Genomic DNA, 20,170 nt, shown 5'->3' with positions numbered 1-20,170 from the left:
TTGGAGGAGGCACTGTGCTAATTTCTGGACCCAGAGCTTAAGGCACAGACTGCTCAACTTCTGGTCTCAAAGAACACTCTTTCTGAGTGTCCCAAGTCAGCACGTAATAAGTGGCTACTCTGAGACTGTCGTGCTGGAGATGACATGTTTTGGTGCCCTGGTAGCCCAGCTAGCTCAGCCTCTAGACATCCTTGCAAAGAAGCCAGACCTGTGATTGCTAGGTTTAGGTGTTAACTTGGCCAGGTGATGGTGCCCATTTGTCTGGTCTGGCCTAACCATTATTGCAAGGATATTTTGTGGCTGGATGATAAATGAGAAGGCTGGTATATTAAATCATCAGTCAATTGATTGCAGCTGTGGCTGCTTGGCTGCTTACACCTACAATCAAATAAGGGCATGTCTCCCACAAATGATGTAATCCAATCAGCTGTACTTGATCCAGTCAGTTGAAGACTTAAGGGAGCAGAGAGAGTCTTCACTTCTTCAGCCAGTAAGCCTCTCCTGTGGAGTTTGTCAAGACCCTTCATTGGAGCTTCCAGCTTCACAGCCTGCCCCATGGATGTGGGACTTTTGCATCCCCAAGGTTGCATGAGACAATATTATAAATCTTATATTTACAGATATCTCCTGTTGGTTCTGTTTCTCTAGAGAGCCTGACTAACATGGCTTGGTACTAGGACTGGGCCTTGAGAAACTGAACTTGAAGGCACTAATGACCCTATTTCCAATAATCAAGATGGCATTGACAGCGCATAGCATGTGTTGACAATGGGATATGCAAAATATCAACATTTGATTCTGCTAATTGTATGCTTTTACAAGGCAAGGCTCTGGGTGAGGGTGTTTTTGACACCTTAACAGAGTTTTTGAGTTAAGAGGTATAATCATGTTGATTGGTTGTTCTTAGATCTGAATACAGTTATGAGGGAAAGGGATGAACTGAAGGCCTCAAATTTGCAACTTAAACATGATGTGAAAGATGTAGAAGTTTGTATGTGTGCCCTGAAAGAAAATTTTATTTCCTGTGATCATAGACTTGAGATCTCTGACAACCAGAGCCAAAGTCTTATTGTGCAAGTAGAAGATCTACAATGTAAACTCTCAAATTCTCAACCTTGCAGAGTGTCTGCTGTTAAAGTAAGGGCTTTGATTGGAGAAGAATGGGATCCTGAAACTTGAGATGGGGACATTTGGCTTGATACATTGGCAGTGTACATGGAATCCCTGGATTCTGCTCAGTCTTTGTTAGATGAATCTGCAATGGTTCGGAGGAAACAGCCACCCCACCTCCAGCTTGCCTTGAGAAAACAGCTTCCCAGCTTCTAGTCTGCCCTGGGGAGTCTGCCATCTAACCTACACTTTAGGAGATTAAATCATCAGTGCCTGCTAGACCTATAACCACCTCCCCTGGGGATATAGTCTTCACTCCTCTGTCTGGAGCAACTAATCCTGTTTTACCCATGAAACTGCAACAGAATGCCCTGAGGTAATTGCTTGATAGACACTTCTAATTCTCTTCATGATCCATCCTAACCACCGCCCTCTTCTTAAGACCTATAACTTAGGGCCAAAAGGCCCTGAAAGGTAAGGAACAAAGTGTGGACCATGAAAAGGTACCCTATATTCCAAAAGAACTGCGTGTATTTTCCAATTTATATGGACAGAAATCAGGAGAACATGTGTGGGAATGGATATTAAGTGGGTGGGATAATGGTGGAAGGAATATAAAGCTGGAGCAAGCTTAATTGATTGATATGGGCCCACTAAGCAGAGATTCTGCATTTGATGTTGTAGCTTGAGGAATTAGAAAGGGCATTAATAGTTTGTTTGGGTGGTTGGCAGAGACATGGATTGAAAGGCAGCCAACATTACCTGAGGAGGAAATGCCAGAACTGCCTTGGTATACTGGAGATGAAGGGATCCAAAGGCTTAGAGAGATTGGGATGTTAGAAAGGACTTATCATGGAAGACCTGCTCACACAGTCCAGGAACGTGCAGAGTACACACCTCTTACCAGAATTTTAAGGAATAAATTTATGACATTAGCTCCATCATCCCTGAAGAGCTCTGTGGTCGCCCTTCATTGTAGGTCATATATTACCGTAGGAACTGTGGTCATTAAACACAAAGGGGATGATTGGATCCTGAGTTGGCCAAGCCATGTGACAACAATTAATCACCATAGGTGAGGTGGGCGTGGCCACCATTAGGGACAGCAGACTGAAAGCAGCAATCAAAATAATCTGACTCACAGAGATTTACGGCATTGGCTAGCAGATCATGGGGTACCTGAAGTAAAACACATGGGCAATTTACTAAATTCTTGTTTGAACTGTATAAGCAGAAGAGTTCTAGGTTAAATGAACTGAAGTCTAACTTGAATTATAAAAGCATAGGTCATGATCCCTTAATCAATTCCAAGACTTGAGAGAGTTTACAACCCAGAGCTTGAATGAGGGGAGGGCCAGAACGACCCTGTTATGCTGCCCCAAATTAACACTGTTAACCTTCTTTCCAGCTTTCCCCAAGGAGACCTAGGGCCTTTTACCAGGGTGATTTTGCACTGGGGAAAAGGAAATAATCAGATATTTTAGGAATTCTTAGACACTGACTCAGAAGTGATACTAATTCCAGGAGACCCAAAACATCACTCAGGCCCACCAATCAGGGTAGGGGTTTATGGGGGGTCAGGTGATCGATGGAGTTTTATCTCAGGTCCACCTCACAGTGGATCCAATGGTACCCTAGACACACTCTGTGGTCATTACTCCAGCTCTGGAATGCCATAATTGGAATCGACATACTCAGCAACTGACAGAAAATCTGCATTGATCTCTGACTCATGAAGTAAGGGCTATCATGGTAGGAAAGGCCAAGTGAAAGCCATTGGAACTGTCCCTGCCCAGCAAAATAGTAAATCAGAAGCAGTACTGGATTCCTGGAAGGATTGCAGTGATTAGTGCCACTCTTAAGGACTTGAAGGATGCAGAGGTGGTGAATCTCAGAACATCCCCATTCAATTCTCCTCTTTGGCCTGTGAAGAAAGCAGATAGGTCTTGGAGGATGACAGTGGATTATTGTAAACTTGGCCAGGTGGTGATTTCAATTGCAGCTGCTGTTCCAGATGTTGTATCTTTGCCTAAGCAAAGCAATACATCCTCTGGAAAATGCTTTTTTTCTCAATAGCTGTCAATAAGGACCACCAGAAACAGTTTTCATTCAGCTAGCAAGGTCAGCAATATACCATCACTGTCCTATCTCAGGGGCATATCAATTCTCCAGCTGTATGTCATAATATTGTCCACAAGAACCTTGATTGTTTCTTCCTCCCACAAGACTCACCCTGGTCCACTATATTGATGAAATCATGTTGATTAGACTTAATGAGCAAGAAGTAGGAGTTACTCTAGACTTTTTGGTAATGCGTTTGTGTGTCTGGGGACAGGAGATAAATTCAACAAAAATACAGGGGACTTCTACCTGAGTGAAATTTCTAGGTATCCAGTGGTATGGGGAATGGCAAGCTATCCCTTCAAAGGTGAAGGGTAAGCTGTTCTATCTGCCCCCTCCAAGACCAAAAAAGAGGCACAATGACTAGTTGGCCTCTTTGGATTTTGGAGACAACATATTCCTCATTTGAGTGTGCTGCTCTCGCCTGTTAATAGAGATGTAAAAGCTGCTACTTTTCAGTTGGGACAAGTACAAGAGGAGGCTCTGCTGCAGGTACAGACTTCTGCACAAGCTGCTCTGCCACTTGACCCATGTGTTCCAGCAGATCCAGTGATGCTGGAAGTGTAAGCGGCAAATAGTGATGTTGTCTGGAGCCTTTGGCAGTCTCCTATAGGAGAATCACAAAACACACCCTTAGGATTTTGGGGTAAAACCTTATCATCTGCTGCAGATAACCACTCTCCTTTTGAGAAACAGCTTTTGTCCTGCTACTGGACCTTAGTAGAGACTGAATGCTTAACCATGGGCTACCAAGTTTCTATGAGATCTGAGTGGCCTGTCATGAGCTGGGAGTTGTCTGACCCACCAAGCCATAGAGTTGGGTATGTACAGCAGTACTACCTCATAAAATGGAAGTGGTATATAACACATAGGACTTGAGCTGTTCCTGAAAGCATAAGTAAGTTACGTGAGGAAGTGGCCTAAGTGCCCATGGCCCCTGTTCTAGTTTGCTAGCTGCTGGAATGCAATATACCAGAAACAGAAAGGCTTTAAAAGGGGGAATTTAATAAGTTGCCAGTTTACAGTTCTAAGGCCAAAAAAAAGTCCCAATTAAAGCAAGTCTATAGAAATGTCCAATCTAAGGCATCCAGGGAAAGATACCTTGGTTCAAGAAGGCTGATGAAGTTCAGGGTTTCTCTCTCAAGTGGAAGGGCACATGGCAAACATAGTCAGAGTATCTCTCTCATCTGGAAAGGCACATGGTGAACACGGTCAGGGTTCCTCTCTCATCTGGAACGGCACATGGCGAACATGGCGTCATCTGCTAGCTTCTTCTCTTGGCTTCCTGTTTCATGAAGCTCCCCGGGAGGCATTTTCCTTCTTCTCCAGAGGTCACTATTGGTGGGCTGTGCTTCTTGTGGCTATGTCATTCTGCTCTGCTCTCTCTCTGAATCTCTATCTTTCTCCAAAATGTTTCCTTGTTCATAGGACTCCAAAAACATATCAAGATCCACCTAAATGGGTGGAGACATGTCATCACCTAATCCAGTTTAACAACCACTCTTGATTAAATCATGTCTCCAGGGAGATGGTCTGATTACAGTTTCAAAGATACAATACTGAATAGGGATAAGAAGAAATGGCTGCCTTTACAAAATGGGATTAAGATTAAAACATGGCTTTTCTAGGGGACATACATCCTTTCAAACCAGCACAGCCCCCATTCTTGCCACATTACCTTATCTTTCCTAGACCAGAGCTATGGCTTCTTGGGGAGTTCCTTATTGTCAGTTGACCAAGGTAGAGAAAATTTGGACCTGGTTTACAGATGTTTCTGCACAATATGTAGGTACCAACAAAAAATGGACAGCTACAGCACTACAGACATTTTCTGGGATGTCCTTAAAGTACAGTGGTAAGGGTAAATCCTCCTGGGGGTGAAACTTCGAGCAGTCTTCCTGCTTGTTCATTTTGCTTGGAAGAATAAACTGGCCAGAGGTGCATTTGAATACTGACTCATGTGCCATTGCTAATGATTTGGCTGTATGGTCAGAGACTTGGAAGGAGCAGGATTGGAAAAGTAGTGACAAAGAGGTCTGGGGAAGACGTATGCGGTATACCTTTCTGAGTGGGCAAAAAACATGAAGATATTTGTGTCCATGTAAATGCTCACCAGAGGTTGACTTCAGCAGAGGAAAGTTTTGAAATCATGTGGATATGATAACCTGTTCTGTGGATACAAGTCATTCTCTTCCCTAGCCACTCCTGCCATTGCCCAGTGGGCTCATGAACAAAGTGAACATGGTAGCAGGGATGGAAATTATGCATGGGCTCAACAACATGGATTTCCACTCACCAAGGCTGACCTGGCCACAGTCACTGTTGAGTGCCCAAATCTGCCAGCAGCAGAGACCCATACTCAATCTCTGAGGTAGTCAGCCTGCTGCCTGGTGACTGGTTGATTACATTAGATCACTTCCATCATGGAAGCGACAATGATTCCTTCTAACTGGAATAGATACATACCCTGGATATTGGTTCGCATTCCCTGCCATCAATTCTTCTGCCAAAATTACCATCCATGGACTTATGGAATGCCTTATTCATCATCATGGTATTCCACACAGCATTGTTTCTAAGCAAAGAACCCTCTTCACAGCAAATGAAGTGCGGGAATGGGCACAGCTCATGGAATTCTCTGGTCTTATCATGTTCTCCATCATCAAGAGGCAGTTGGGTTAATAGAATAGTGGAATGGCCTTTTGAAGACCCAATTACAGTGCCAACTAGGTGACAATACTTTGCAGGGCTGAGGCAGTGTTCTTCAGGAGACTGTGTATGCTCTGAATCAGTGTCCACTCTATGGTGCTGTTTCTCCCATAGCCAGGTATGTTAGATCCAACAGAAGAGATCTGTAAATATGATTTATAAACATGTCTCACACAGCCATTGGAATGGAAGAGTCCAAAATCTGAAGGGTAGGCTGTGAAGCTGGTGGCTCTGATGAAGGGTCTGGATGAATTCCATAGGAGAGACTCACAGGAGAGGCTCACTGACTGAAGAAGCAGTGAGTCTCTCTTCTTCCTTAAAAGCCTTCAACTGATTGCATTCTCTCATTGTAGGAGATGCACTTTAGTTGATCGCAGATGTAATCTGCCACAGATGAACTCAACTGACTGATAATTTAATACACCAGCCTTCTAGTTTATCAACCAGTCATGAAATATCCTTGCAGTAATGGTCAGGCCAGTGCTTTCCTGACCAGACAACTGCACATAATAATTACTTGGCCAAGTTGACACCAGAATCTGACCATCACAAGAGGATTCTTGGGTTTAGAAATCAAGGGGTGGAAATGGGATTGATACAACTCACTATCACCCCTAGTGATCCACTAGGAAAATTTTTGCTTCCTGTCGGAAACCATAAGCTCTGCTGGTCCACATGTCTTAGTTCCAAAAGGAGGGGTACTTCTACCATGAGACATAACAATGATTCTATTGAACTGAAAGTTAAAACTGCCACCTGGCCACTTTGGGCTTCTCATGCCTCTATATCAACAGGCAAGGAAGGGAAGTACTGTTCTGTCTAGGGTGACTGATCCTGACTATCAAGGGCAATAGGTCTGCAACTGCACAATCACGGTAAAGAGTAGTTTTCCTGGAATATAGGAGATCCCCTTAAGCATCTCTTAGTACTATCATGCCCTGTGATGAAAGTCAATGGAAAACTACCACAGCTGAATCCAGGCAGGACTACCAATGGCCCCAAAACTTCAGAAATGAAGGTTTGGATCACCTCACCAGGCAAAGAACCATGGCCAGCAGAAGTGTTTGCTGAGGGTAAAAGGAACATGGAATGGGTAGTGGCAGAAGATAGTGATATATATAAACTACACCTGTGTAACCTGTTACAGAAATGAGGACTGTGATGGTATGAGAATTCCCTCCTTGTTTTGTTATGAGTATGTTTGTATTTGTACATAAAGAAAATATCTTTTTCTCTTCTTGTCATATAACATTAGTTACATTGCTCACGTTGTAGTATTTAAGTTACAGGATGTCAAGTTTAAGAGTGAATGTTACCTAAGCACTTGTACCCTATTCTGGAGAGATTTAGTGTGTTTCTGGTTGTAGGAAGGACAGCTGAGTATTTAGGTGAAACGTATGTCTGTTATTATGTTCCATTTAGAAATTAAACATGTTTCAAGGTGATGTGTATAGCTGCCAAATTGACAAGAGGTGGACTGTGATGGTTGGGTTTTGGTGTCCACTTGGCCAGATGATGGTGCCCAGTTGTCTGGTCAGGCAAGCCCTGGAAAGATATTTTGTGGCTATTTGATAAACCAGAAGGATGCTTTATTAAATAATCAGTCAGTTGATTGCAGCTATGGCTGCTATGATAAAATAATCATCTCCTCTTTAAAAGAGATAATCCAAGCAGATGCATTTGATTCACTTGGTTGAAGACTTTTAAGGGAGAATCAAGACTTCTTCAGCCAGAAGACGTGACCCTTGCCTGTGGAGTTATTTTGAGACCATTCATTGGAGTTGCCAGCCTTGCAGCCTGTCCTATGGATTTGAGACTTTCACATTCTCACGATTGTGTGAGACACTTTTATACATTTTAAATTTACAGATATCTCCTGTTGGCTCTGTTTTTCTAGAGAACCGTGACTAATACAAGACCTGAACAGGAAATTGTATTGTTATCCTCCAGACCAGCACTCCACTAAGTGATTTTGTCAGTGCTGTGAGGAGCAAAATAATCACCCTGCTAAGCCCTTCTCAAATTTCTGAGACATAATATTATGATATTCAATAAAGTATTTATTTTAATTAGCTAAGCTTTAAGGTAGCATTATTCACAGCACTAGCTACCTGGAACATATTCAGTTCTTGATATAATTTCATCACATTGTTTCCTTGGCAGCCACATTTTCTTGGTTTCCCTACCACCTCATTGGCAGCTTATTCTCTTTCTCTTTATTGGTCACTTCTTTTTTGGTTCACTCACCCTTTAATGTTAATATCCATGGACTCAGTCTTTGGCCCTCTGTATTTCACTTTTTGATGAACTAATATTAAATGTCATCCATATGCTAATGAGTGTAAAAGGAGATGACATGATATGAGACTTATGATTTTCATATTTAACTACCAGGATTTCCAGATAAACCAAACTGAATATTCCCCAAATTTTACTCATCTTCCATCAAAATTCTGCTCCCCATTTTTATCCCTTATATCAGTAACCACAGGCAACCACATAATTTAACAAACTAGCCACTTTTTAGACATCTTTTATTGTGAAATATATATGCAGAAAAGTGATAGATTTCAAAGTACATTTTAACAAATAGTTATAGTACAAATTTCAAAGTATAGGATGGTATACTTTGGCTATGGTTCCATAATTTCAGTTATTTCCTTCTAGCTACTCTGATATGCTGGAGACTAAAAAGAAATATCAGTATAATATTTCTTATTATAAAAAGAAATATCAGTATAATATGACTAATAATCAGTAGTCATACTCATTTGTCACATTCTATCTTCTCTGTTACAACTCCTCCCTCTCATTTGATCCTTTTCCCAATCTTTAGGAATATTTGGGCAATTACCATTCTTACTTTTTCATGTTGAGAAGGGGTTGACATTATGGGGAAGGGAGATGCAACTGGTTGATGTTCTAGGTGAGAATGATACCTCTGGGTTTCAGGGCTTATCTGGCATAGGAACAGTCTGGAAGTTTAAGGTTTCTGAAAAGTAAACTGAGTGAAACCATTATAGAGTCTCAGATAGAGCCCTGAGTATTCTTCAGGGTTTTCAGGCACACCGTTGATTGAGATGTGACATATCATGGCAATTTGCAATCTCTAGCTGAAGCCTGCATAAGGGTAGCCTCCAGAATAGCCTCTTGACTCTATTTAAAATCTCTTAACCACTGAAACCTTATTTCGCTTCATTTCTTTTCCACTTTTTGGTCAAGAAGGCATTGTCAATCCCACAATCTCATCCCTGATGAGAAACTTATACCCCTGGAAGTCAAGTTCCATGTAGTGGGGAAAGCAATGTGTTTATTTGCAGAATTCAGACTAGCCACTTTTTAAAATGAATGGTTGTGCTATATTAGAATACAGGCACAAATTAGGACTGAGAAAAATGGGTTGTTGAGTCACCCCAGAAATCCATTCTTCAGCGCTCAAATTAAAAGAAAACTTAGAGTCCCGTCTGACTCCTTCCTTTCTTTTATACATGCAACATCTAATCTTTTTCCACCTATTGGAGTCATTCCTTTGTGCAAAACTGTCCTATAATCTCCCAATTTCATTCAGAGTCAAAGCTAAATCCTTAACATAACCACAATACAATACATGCTCTGGCTTCTATCTCATCTGTACTCCACTCCTTATTTTTCTTCCCTTACCCAGCCTGCTCCAGTCACACTGGCCTCCTTGCATTAGTCTTTGCAGTGGTTGTTTCCTTGACCTGAATATCTTCTAGATACCATTTTGTGTGGTTTTATCAACTTCTTTCTTATTGCTTCTGTGTCAAATTCTCAATGAGGACTACAAACCCCCTTTTAAATATTGCATCCCCCAACATTCCTGATCACCTTTTATATATTTTATAATTTACACATTTTTTAGGCTTATTTTATTTTCTGTTACTCACTGGTAAAAAGTAAGCTCTACATGTTCAACAGTGCATTTCAAGTGCCCATTGTGATACCTCACATAGAGTTGATGTTAAATATTTATTTATAACTTAAAGTATAAATGAATGATGGTTATTTAGATTGTAAATAGGATCATAGGAATTTCATCCATAAAATCTAGCTATAGTGACAAAGAGAATTATAAATCTATATTAGAATTCTTTAATTTTGAGCCAACATTTTATTTGGGTGTTTTCCTCATGTACTTAATGTTTTGATATGTGTGAGAACTATTTACATTTTAAGCAATGTTTATATTTTCTATCGGATAGAAATTTTATATTTGTTTTGCCATGGCCTTATTCTCTATGCCTGAAATTATTAGTCATGCTTGGAGAGAAGTGAACTACATATGCAATCTGTTACATTATCTTTCCAGCTTGACAGCTTTGTCAGCTCTGCAATTTGCAGTTCTGGGCATGTTTTGATTTATTTAATTCACATGAAGATCAATTTTTGCCTTTATAAGTATTTAAAAAAACAGAAAAAATAATTGTCTCAAATATAAGTTATTTTTTAAAACATAAAACTGCCATAGTTTTAAACTAGAATGCACCTCTTGTTTCGGTGTGGGTGTGAGTCAATACTTTCCTGATCCATCCAACGTGATGAGGCTGTGATATGCTCTTATTTCAGCGACTGTTATTACTTCATAACAGATTGACTCCCATAAAAACTGGGTTATTTCTTAGCCATCATTTTAAATATAATCTTTTCTGAAAATGTCTTTTGGATCAGATTAGAATGTACTTGAGTCAGGGATTTATCATATGGAGGGAAAAGTAGTTATCATGTTATTAAAGGACAAATAATGTGGGTATCTCAACTGCTGTATTTTAAATCTTTTTTTGATTTATTTAAAAATAATGAAATTCAGAACTTATATGCTGGTATAATATAGCTTTAGAAGACTCCTGAAATCATTATTAAAAAAAATGAAGAAACAAAATAATGTGTTTATTATTTTTCTTGTGCTATACTACATTGCTTATGTGCTATATATCTTATCGAGAAACAACACAGGGCTGGCCACAGTGGCTCAGCAGAGTTCTCAGGTAGAGTTCTCACCTGCCATGCCTGAGACCCGGGTTTGATTCTCAGTGCCAGCCCAATAATAAAAAATAAAGGGGTACAGGGTGAAAATTTCTATTGCATGCTATGACCTATAGTTAACAGGAAGACATCACCAATACCATAGCAAATACTAGGGGTAAATAATTGTGGCGGGAGAGACAAGAGTTAATGGGAGTTTGGGATATTCTTTTTTTGGTGAGAGAGTGTTTATCTGTTATTTTTATCTTTGGAGCAATGAAAATGTCTAAAGTTGAGAGTGATGGATGATTGTACAACTAAGTGAGGATACTATGAGCATGGATTGTTTATTGTGGACATTATCCATGATCCCCAATAGATGGAGGTGGTCAGAGGGGACCATGACAGAGAAGCAGAAGGGAACTGTTGTGTATACATATGATGGAATGTTGTGTGACTACAGAAAGAAATGAAGTTGTGAGTCATGAATCTTAAGGACTTTATTGTTGTGCAAAGTCAGCCCAAAACAAAAGGACAAATATTGCATGCTATCTTTAAGAGAATACTTTTCAGAAAATTGGAGCCTAGATTGTAAGCTCTAATAGCAGTCATGTTTAGTCTGGAGCTGTAAGTGTTATTTCTAGATTCTGAGATACTGTGTTATATGTGTATAACCTGGTATTTCCCTGGAACTTTGGGTACAATGTGACACCTAAGACTCAAAATTGGAGTTCTGTAGCTCTGAAAGTCAGCATTGCTACATACAGCAACTGCTAACAAAACCAAAAAAAGAGATCAGGCTTCAAGTAGACAAAAGAATGAAGCCGATCTGGTTGGGACTAAGGTAAATCAGAGAACCCGGTAAAGGATGAAAGTGCCTGTATTTTAGAGCTTCACTTACTCTGTAAGACAAAGGATGAAAGCTTTATTTTGTCCAAAACCTAAATTTTCTGTAGCACACAATCTAACCCAACCTATCTGGATAGCTCATTTAAACAACCTAAACAATATGGAGCCAAGAATAAGAATGAGGATGTGTAATTCTGCATAGCTTAATGTAATACCTAGACATATCCCAGAGTATGTTGGGCAGATAATTAAAAAGTATTGGCAATGTCCTCTGAGAGACTGGAGAAAAAAAATATAGAACTATTAAACTTTCCCACCTGGGAAAACCCTGATACTCTCTCAGCCATTAGGGACTCCCAAATTAGTAAGCCAAACCCTTGAACTTGAGGCTTACAAAATCTTGAGGCTTACAAAAGGCTTACAAAAGAAACTCGTTTCTGTAGCTGAGAAGCTAGGCCTCCCTATAAGTATCCCTCAGAGTTACTTTCCAAAAAACTTCTTTTGTTGCTCAGATGTAGTCTGTTTCTCTTTAAGTCCAACTCTGCAAGTAAACTCATTACCCTCCCCACTATGTGTGATATGATATCCAGGGGCGTGAGTCTCCTGGGCAATGTGGGACATGACTCCCAGGGATGAGCCTGGTCCTGGCACCATGGGATCAATAATGCCTACCTGAAAAAAAGGGAAAAGAAATGTAATAAATAGGGTTCCAATGGGTAAGAGTGTTCAAATAGAGTCAAGATGCTATTCTGGAGGCTACTGTTATATAAGCTTCAGCTAGATATGGCTAATTGCTGTGATTTGCTGTACCCCAACCAACATCATTCCTGCTTACCTTAAAGAACACCAAGGTCTCTGAGATCCTACAAGTTTCACACAATAAGTTTACTTTTCAGAAATCTAAAACCTTCAGATGTTTCCTAGGCCAAATAAGTTCCGAAACCCAAAGGGGCCAGCCTCTCCAAGAACATCAACTAGTTCCATCCCCCTATCCCATATTATCAACAGCCCTTTCCAACACGAAAAAAATTAGAATTGGCATTGCTTAAATATGGGCACTAAAAACTGGGAGAAGGATCAAAGGAGAAAGAGGAGTTATAACAAAGAATTTAGGGTTTAATAAATGAATATGACTACTAAGTCATTATAATGATATTTCTTTTTAGTCTCCAGTGTCTTGGGGAGCTAGAAGGAAAAACTTGAGACTGTGAACTGTAACCCATGCCAGACTTTGAGATCTGTTCTATAACTACTTGTTAAATGTATTTTGAAATTTATTGCATTTTTGTACATGTGCTTCATTTCACAATTAAAAATGTTAAAAAAAATAGTTTTGCGTTTAACTGTAGTAAAATTTACATTGTATTAGTCAGAACCTCCAGAGAAATAGAATCAACAGTATACATACTAAAGATTTACTATGAGGGATTGTCTCACACCATCATGGGGGCTAGCCAGGCTGGGTTCTGTCAGAGAGCCCACCAGCTGGAAACTCTTAATAAATTGATGGTGAAGTCTGGCAACTCCATATCCTTAGCTGGCTGACAAGCTGAAGGAGCAATTTTTCTTTTCTGGTTTCTGAAATCCTCAATCCTGACTTTTAAAATCTTCAACTGATTGAATGAAGAGACTCTCTCTACATTGCAGAAGGCAATTATAGATACAATCAACTGATTTTAATGCAAATCTATGAAATATGCTCACAGGCCAGCGTTTGCTTGACTGAAAAGTTGTACACTATAACCTAGCCAGGTTATTAACTATCACATGTATAAAATGACATGTAAACAAATATTGAACTTTAGTTAACTGTTTTTTTATTTTTAGTTAACCTTTTCAACTTCATAAATGTTATAAATTGCAAAACAAAAACAGAAAAGGATTCTGAGAATAGTAGATTAATTTTCAAACTGTTTTAGTTTCAAAAGTTTTTAAAGAGAAATTACTTTTTCCTTCATTAAAAGTATGTACAATGAGATATTAATGTTATGAAAAGTTTGATAAAATTCTACATAAGAATAGAATCATTATATAATTTCAGAGTTAGTTATAGCTTATATTGAGCTTCCTATCTCTCTATTTGCTAAGAAAGTTGATTTGGGTCCTTGAACAGCATAGAAGTGAATTAGAATATTTTTGTCATTAATTCTCATCTATGAAAAATAATTGTATCTCCCATAAAACTCTGATAGTTTTTAGTTTCTTTATTCCAGAAAAATATTATCATCTATTCCTAAAATTGTAATATAAAGTGCTTTATATAGTCCATGATCCTCCTATTTATAGCTGACTTAGAGGTAGAATTCTATTGGATCTCAGGTAAATATCGCCATAACATTTATATAAATAGAAAATTCTGAAAACGAATTTATTCTCATAGGTCTGATTTGATACCTTGGTCTCTGACCAGAAAGAATGTACTTTACTAAGTTACCATTTCTGGTTCTTGCTTGTTAAAAAAATCATAACAAGATTTATAAGTGACTAATACTTTACTTTTAGAATGAAAGGAAAATCAAGGCCCAGTGTGTCGGCCCCAAAAGAGGAAGAAGCTCTGGAGAAAATAAGGCCTAGGTAAAAGACTGTGTACTTTCTTAACATCAACTTTAGGCATAAAACTTACCTACTTTTTGCACTAATTTGAATGTGCAAATACTCTAATAAAGGACAACAGCTCTAAAAAAAATTGTGTGTGGTGAAAGTAGCAATGGAGACTACTTTGTGAATATAGGTCCTGAGCTGGGTGTATGCAGACTCAACACAGGGCAGGAGAGAAGCTTTGTTTAAGCAGACGTTGATCTTTTCTAGAATCTATATACTTTCTTTTGGTGTTGACAGGATATTTCTGTATCAATGTGTGTATATAGATAAGGAAAGTCAGATTTAAGTGAAATGCTCAGTCCAATTATTTAATGATAAGCTGCCCAGTCAGTAACTCAAACAAGAGACCTGAGAGGCATCATCAGTTCTTCCCTCTTCCAATTTTCACAATTATTCAAGCAAGTCCACCAATTTACCTCCCATATATTTCTTGAATATTTTCCCTTGTCCCTTTCTCTACTACCAAAATTCTGCCCTAGACTTCTATCACCTTACATACAGGTTATACTAATAGTTATTTCTTTGCTTTATTGATTTTTTCAAAATAGGCATTTATTATTAAAATTATGCAAAATTCAAAAGAATCATGAAAAATTCTTAAAAATTTGCATCTTCCCTTCAAAACTGTGTTCTGCTTTTACAGTCATTGCTGGCAATGCATTTTGATGGTAAGATAACTCACAAACATTCCATATAACTCTTTTTGAATGTATAAATATATGGTAGGAGGCAGAATACCTACAGTGAATTACGAAAGACATTCCTTAAGTGTTTCTGGAGTTGTGTAAACAATAAGGACTACAGAAGAGATAGCAAATGAACACCTGTGCATAAGTTTTCAAAGCGAAAATGATCTGTTATGTATTTTTTTCACTTTGTTTCAATCTTCCCAAAACATTTTTAAAAGCAAAAGCTGATGATTTTTCGGTAACCTGAAACTTCAGAAATCTATTGTACCTTGAAAGAACCCTAAAAAAACAGCATCAGTTAATAGTGGTTAACTCACACATGTGTATGCTCACATATGCAACTACACAGCCAACGTGAATGTCATTCAGGCATGCCAGAGTCTCCCGCTCAAAAGGTGGACCTGGGACATGGGCTCTGACAATTAAGTGAAAAGGTTGCAAGTAATAAGTATGCAGCCAAGGCTTGCCAGGTGCTTTCTAGGGGTGGAAGAATGGATTTCAAAACTGAGGGCGCTCTTCTCACAGAATCCAAGGCCCTAATTAAAGGCAGATCCATTTAAAATACTTGCCTTCTTTTTACTTCCTCCTTACCACTTTAAAGCAAAGGTGGTACAAATGCTTCAGACAGAAGATAAATTATTAAAAATAGTACTTTACAGTATTGTTAATAACAGCTAGTTTAACAGAACTACAAAAATGCAACTTTTTAAAGGAACCATAGATTAAGGTAGGGATCAATTTGTTTCTTCAAAACAAAACAATGCATATATCAGCTAACGCAGTTTAAATTGGAACTCAGCTGTCAATACTATTTTGAAAAGACCTTGAAAGAAAAGAAAGCAGAGGACACTGTTTGTAATGTAAATAAATCATCCAAACAAAAGTTCTATTATCTATATAAATTGTCCTGTTTTCAATAATTGAAATAATTTAGTGTTTAAATTATCATTTTAAGCAATAAATGGCAAAGAGGAAGGCTACTTTTTTGATAATGTATCATATTAAGAAAGCCATGCAACTCAGTAATCAGACTGCTTTTAGTAAGAAAACAGTAACTTCTCCTTCTTTTGTACCCTGAAGCTCAAAGAGTGAGGTTCAAATCCCTAACCCCCCAAACACATTGGCAAATAAAGATTAAATATAGCACTTAAAACCACCAGCTCCCCAGGTTTCTCTCTCCAACGAGAGAAATGTTGAAGGACATATTAAAAAAAATTTGTCTGCCGGAGAATCATAGTATTTTTATTTTAATCTTTTCTAATCTATTTAATAGGATAAGTTGATCATATACTTGTAAGCCAAAAGGTAATTTCTCCAAGTATTTGGAAATAAGGGAAAATCTCCCTACCATTAGCTTCTTGGTCATTTCTCTCTCTCTCTCTCTCTCTCTCTCTCTCTCTCACACACACACACACACACATTGTGCTGCTTTGAAAGGATTTTATGTACCCTAGAAGAACCATGTTTTAATCCAAATCAATCTTGTGGGGGCAACCATTTCTTCTAATCCCTATTCAGTACCATAGATTGGAAATTTGATTAGGTTATCTCCACAGAGATGTGACTCAATTAATTGTGAGTATTAAACTTGATTAGATGGAGGCGTGTCTCCACCCATTCTATGTGGTCTTGATTAGTTTACTGGAATCCTATAAAAGAGGAGACATTTCAGAGAAAGTTCTTGTTTTGAGAATGAGGAGAGAGCTGCAGAACAACACAAGGACAATAGAACCACAGAGGCCACCAGCCAGCGACCTTTGGAGATGAAGAAGAAAAATGCCTTCTTGAAGCAAGAAACCAGAAGAGAAAGCTAGCAGATGCTGCCACGTTTGTCATGTGCCCTCCCAGCTGAGAGAGAAATGCTGAATGTTATCAGCCTTCTTAAACCAAGGTCTTTCCTTGGATGCTGTGGTAGTTAGATTCAGGTGTCAACTTGGCCAGGTGAAGGTGCCTAGTTCTATTGCTGTGGACATGAGCCAATGGCATGTGAACCTCATCTGTAGCTTATTACATCTGCAGTTGGCTAGGAGGTGTTCCTGCTGCAATGAATGATGTATGATTTAATTGGCTGGTGCTTAAATGAGAGACTCAGCATAGCACAGCCCAAGCAGCTCAGCATACCTCATCTTAGCACTCGCAGATCAGCCCAGACCCTTGAAGATGAAGAAAGAAATCACCCCGGGGAAAGTTGTTGGAACCCTGAGGCCTGGAGAGAAGGCCAGCAGAGATAACCCTGTGCCTTCCTGCATATGAAAGAACCTCAGTTGAAAGTTGTGTCCTTCCTCTGAAGAACTATACATTTTTAATGAAATAAATCCCCTTTTATTAAAAGCCAATCCATCTCTGGTATATTCTGGCAGCTAGCAAACTAGAACAGATGCCTTAGATTAGACATTTCTATAGACTTGTTTTAATTTAGACAATTTCACAGCCTTAGAACTGTTAACTAGCAATTTTTTAAATTCCCCTTTTTAAAAGCTGTTCTGTTTCTGGTATATTGCATTCCAGCAGCTAGTAAGCTAGAACACACACATACACGATTTCCCTGGCATGCCCTTACCATATAGCAATAGAGACCATAAAACCTGTGTTTTCATTAGGTTTATGCCAGGGATTACTGAAACAGCATGGGCATACCATTGCAGCTGAGAGAGTGCTCAGGTTGCACCCCCAGATCACACTGACCAAGGCCTTTATCTTCTACCGAAGTGGGGTATTTTCTCTCCAGCTGGCTGGTTTTTTCTGGAAGAGCCCTTTGATCTGATTTAATAGGCCGTGGATCCTCAGTTCCAGTGGAGGGATGTGGTAGCTAGGGTCCAAGATATTTGTAATTCTGTGTTCTTGCTCTCTCGAGTCCATAACCTGCCTGGCTTGGGAGGGAAAAATGGTCGAACTTCTTCTCTTCAAATCTGTAGTGTAATTCCAGTTACAGCCAGCATCCCCCATACTGCCAAGATAATAAAGTCATTAGTTTGAAAAGCACATTTGTGAAAGCTCTGCAGAAATCTTTGTTGAGTGCTCTCTTGAGTACGTTCACAGTGATGTAGGAAAGTCTTGGGTACATGTAACTGTCAAAGGCCAGAACCATCAAATAGGAGTCGATGATTCCACAAGTCAGTATTTCAGTATTCTTAGACAGCCCATGAAAACTACTACTGGAGTGATACAAGAAAAGGCCACCCAAAACTCACATTGTCTCAAAAAGCCTTCCAGGTTTCCCAGTGAAGAAAGCCACATATGAAACAAGGAACTCCAGCAGGAGTCCTACACAAAGTATGAGGTGTCCAAACAGCCACCAAATGGATACCGAGTAAATGCTACCAATGCTTCCAGATACGGTGGTTAGAATCAGAAGAACATCATACTTAACAGGTGATCAATCTTGTAATCAGTATATAAAAGAATCCCATGACAATAAAGCCTATGAAGAATAATTCTGTTTTCCAGAATCTGTGTCTGAAGAAACAAATGAAAAGACCAAGGAGGGCAAAAAATAAAAGTGATGAACAACTTGGAAGATACTCTTCCAAGTGAAAAGCAATGGTCCTTCATTGCCTCAAAGCTGCAGGCATATGCGTGAGTAGGAACATAAACAGCAGATGTATTTAGTAATGGGTCCCAAACAATGATATTATAAATTACACCTTGTCCCCACAGGCAGGAGAAGTAAATGCTTGTCTTGTCATTAGCTATTACAGTAACCACCTTGATGGCATTGGCCTTCACCTGAGGCACTTCAGCCATCCTCTGTAAATACTTCAGCAAGACCCTCTCAGTGAGGTCATTCTTAGGCAGAAAATGTGGATAGACATGATACTGCGACCCCCACTTAGAGTCTGAGTCTGTCCCAATGCCACACGGTGGAGGGCCTTTGCCTCTCACATAGCCCATGTTTGCTGGGGCAAATTTGATCACCATTTCAAAGAGATTATGTTCCAGATGAAAGTTGGGATCAGTAACCAAAATCACACCCCAAACTACAGCCTCCAGCCGGAGCATCTCTTTTTGAGCAGGAGAGTGGAATAGCTAGAGTTTGGACAGGTGCAGCCTCTGAATCCTCCAAACACCAACTACGCATACTTTGCTCTGGTCTAAGAACGAAAACCCGACCTCTGTCGGTGGTGTTTGCTCCTGAGTTGCTGGGAAGGAGATTCTTCACTGGAGCGCCAGACTGGGCTCGGCTGCCACTCCCCATCCCAGCACCAGCACTGCAAGGTCCAACAGCCAAAGTGGCCCCATCGCAGCCCAGGCCCCACCAGGCAAATGACAAAGTCTGGAAGGGACGCGAGTGGGCGCGCGGGGAGCCAGCAGCTGCACCCTTGCTACCAGGGAGGGCTCGGGCCGGGCGCCATCTGCCTCAGGGTGCACACGCCGCGCTCCCGCCAGCCCCACTTTGCTTTATTTTTGCCTTGATTAAGTCTAGCCTAGTGTACTTGAGTTTAAGGCCCTGATCTTAGCCTCTTTTCGATTTCTGTGTTATAAGAAGTAGACATGTTTAATATGAGATTTTCACCTGAATTAGAAAAAAAAAAATAGCAATTTTGTTCTATGAAGCAGCCTAGCATAGAATTAAAGGAGAGGAGCTCTGGAATCAGTAAAAGAGTTTCACTTCAAGCAAATCAAGATGTTAGTAAAGCTATTTACCATTCCAATTTCACAAAGTAGTTATACAGTTATAAAAATAGTTTGAAGAACAATTTTGAAAGAAATCATGGCAACGTTTCCTCTGCTTTATTCATCCAGGGAAATAAAAATTAAACTTAACATAGGGAATTATTTCTGCTTAATAAAAAGTTGTATTAAAAAATAGTGGGAAAATCTGTGTGATTAATTCTGGAATGCTTTTATTTAACATGAAAAAATACATCAAAGATTTTGGATGCATTTATGCTTTGATTATATTACTTAGTCTCAAAAATTTTTAAATTTGGTTATAGAGTGAAGATGCTAGTTGATTTCACAAAATAAAATATCCTTTATTCTATAAATGAAGTGACTTATTATATTCACATTTTTATGAAAATTGCAATTTTTTACATTTCATTATTAAAAGCATTGAGTCACTAATTTGTTAAATTTTGAAGTTAAAGCAAGTTTAATTTATGAGC

The 20,170-nt window shown here is 39.3% G+C and overlaps 1 pseudogene; it reads right to left on the bottom strand.

Moving 5' to 3' along the window:
• Positions 1–17,762: 17,762 nt before the first annotated feature.
• On the bottom strand, positions 17,763–19,257 carry LOC143681380 (transmembrane 7 superfamily member 3 pseudogene; annotated as a pseudogene).
• Positions 19,258–20,170: the final 913 nt, after the last annotated feature.

Source organism: Tamandua tetradactyla, chromosome 1, assembly GCF_023851605.1.
Source record: "Tamandua tetradactyla isolate mTamTet1 chromosome 1, mTamTet1.pri, whole genome shotgun sequence".
NCBI lineage: Eukaryota > Metazoa > Chordata > Mammalia > Pilosa > Myrmecophagidae > Tamandua > Tamandua tetradactyla.
Note: the sequence above shows the minus strand (reverse complement) of the source record. Positions and strands in the feature narration are given on the sequence as shown.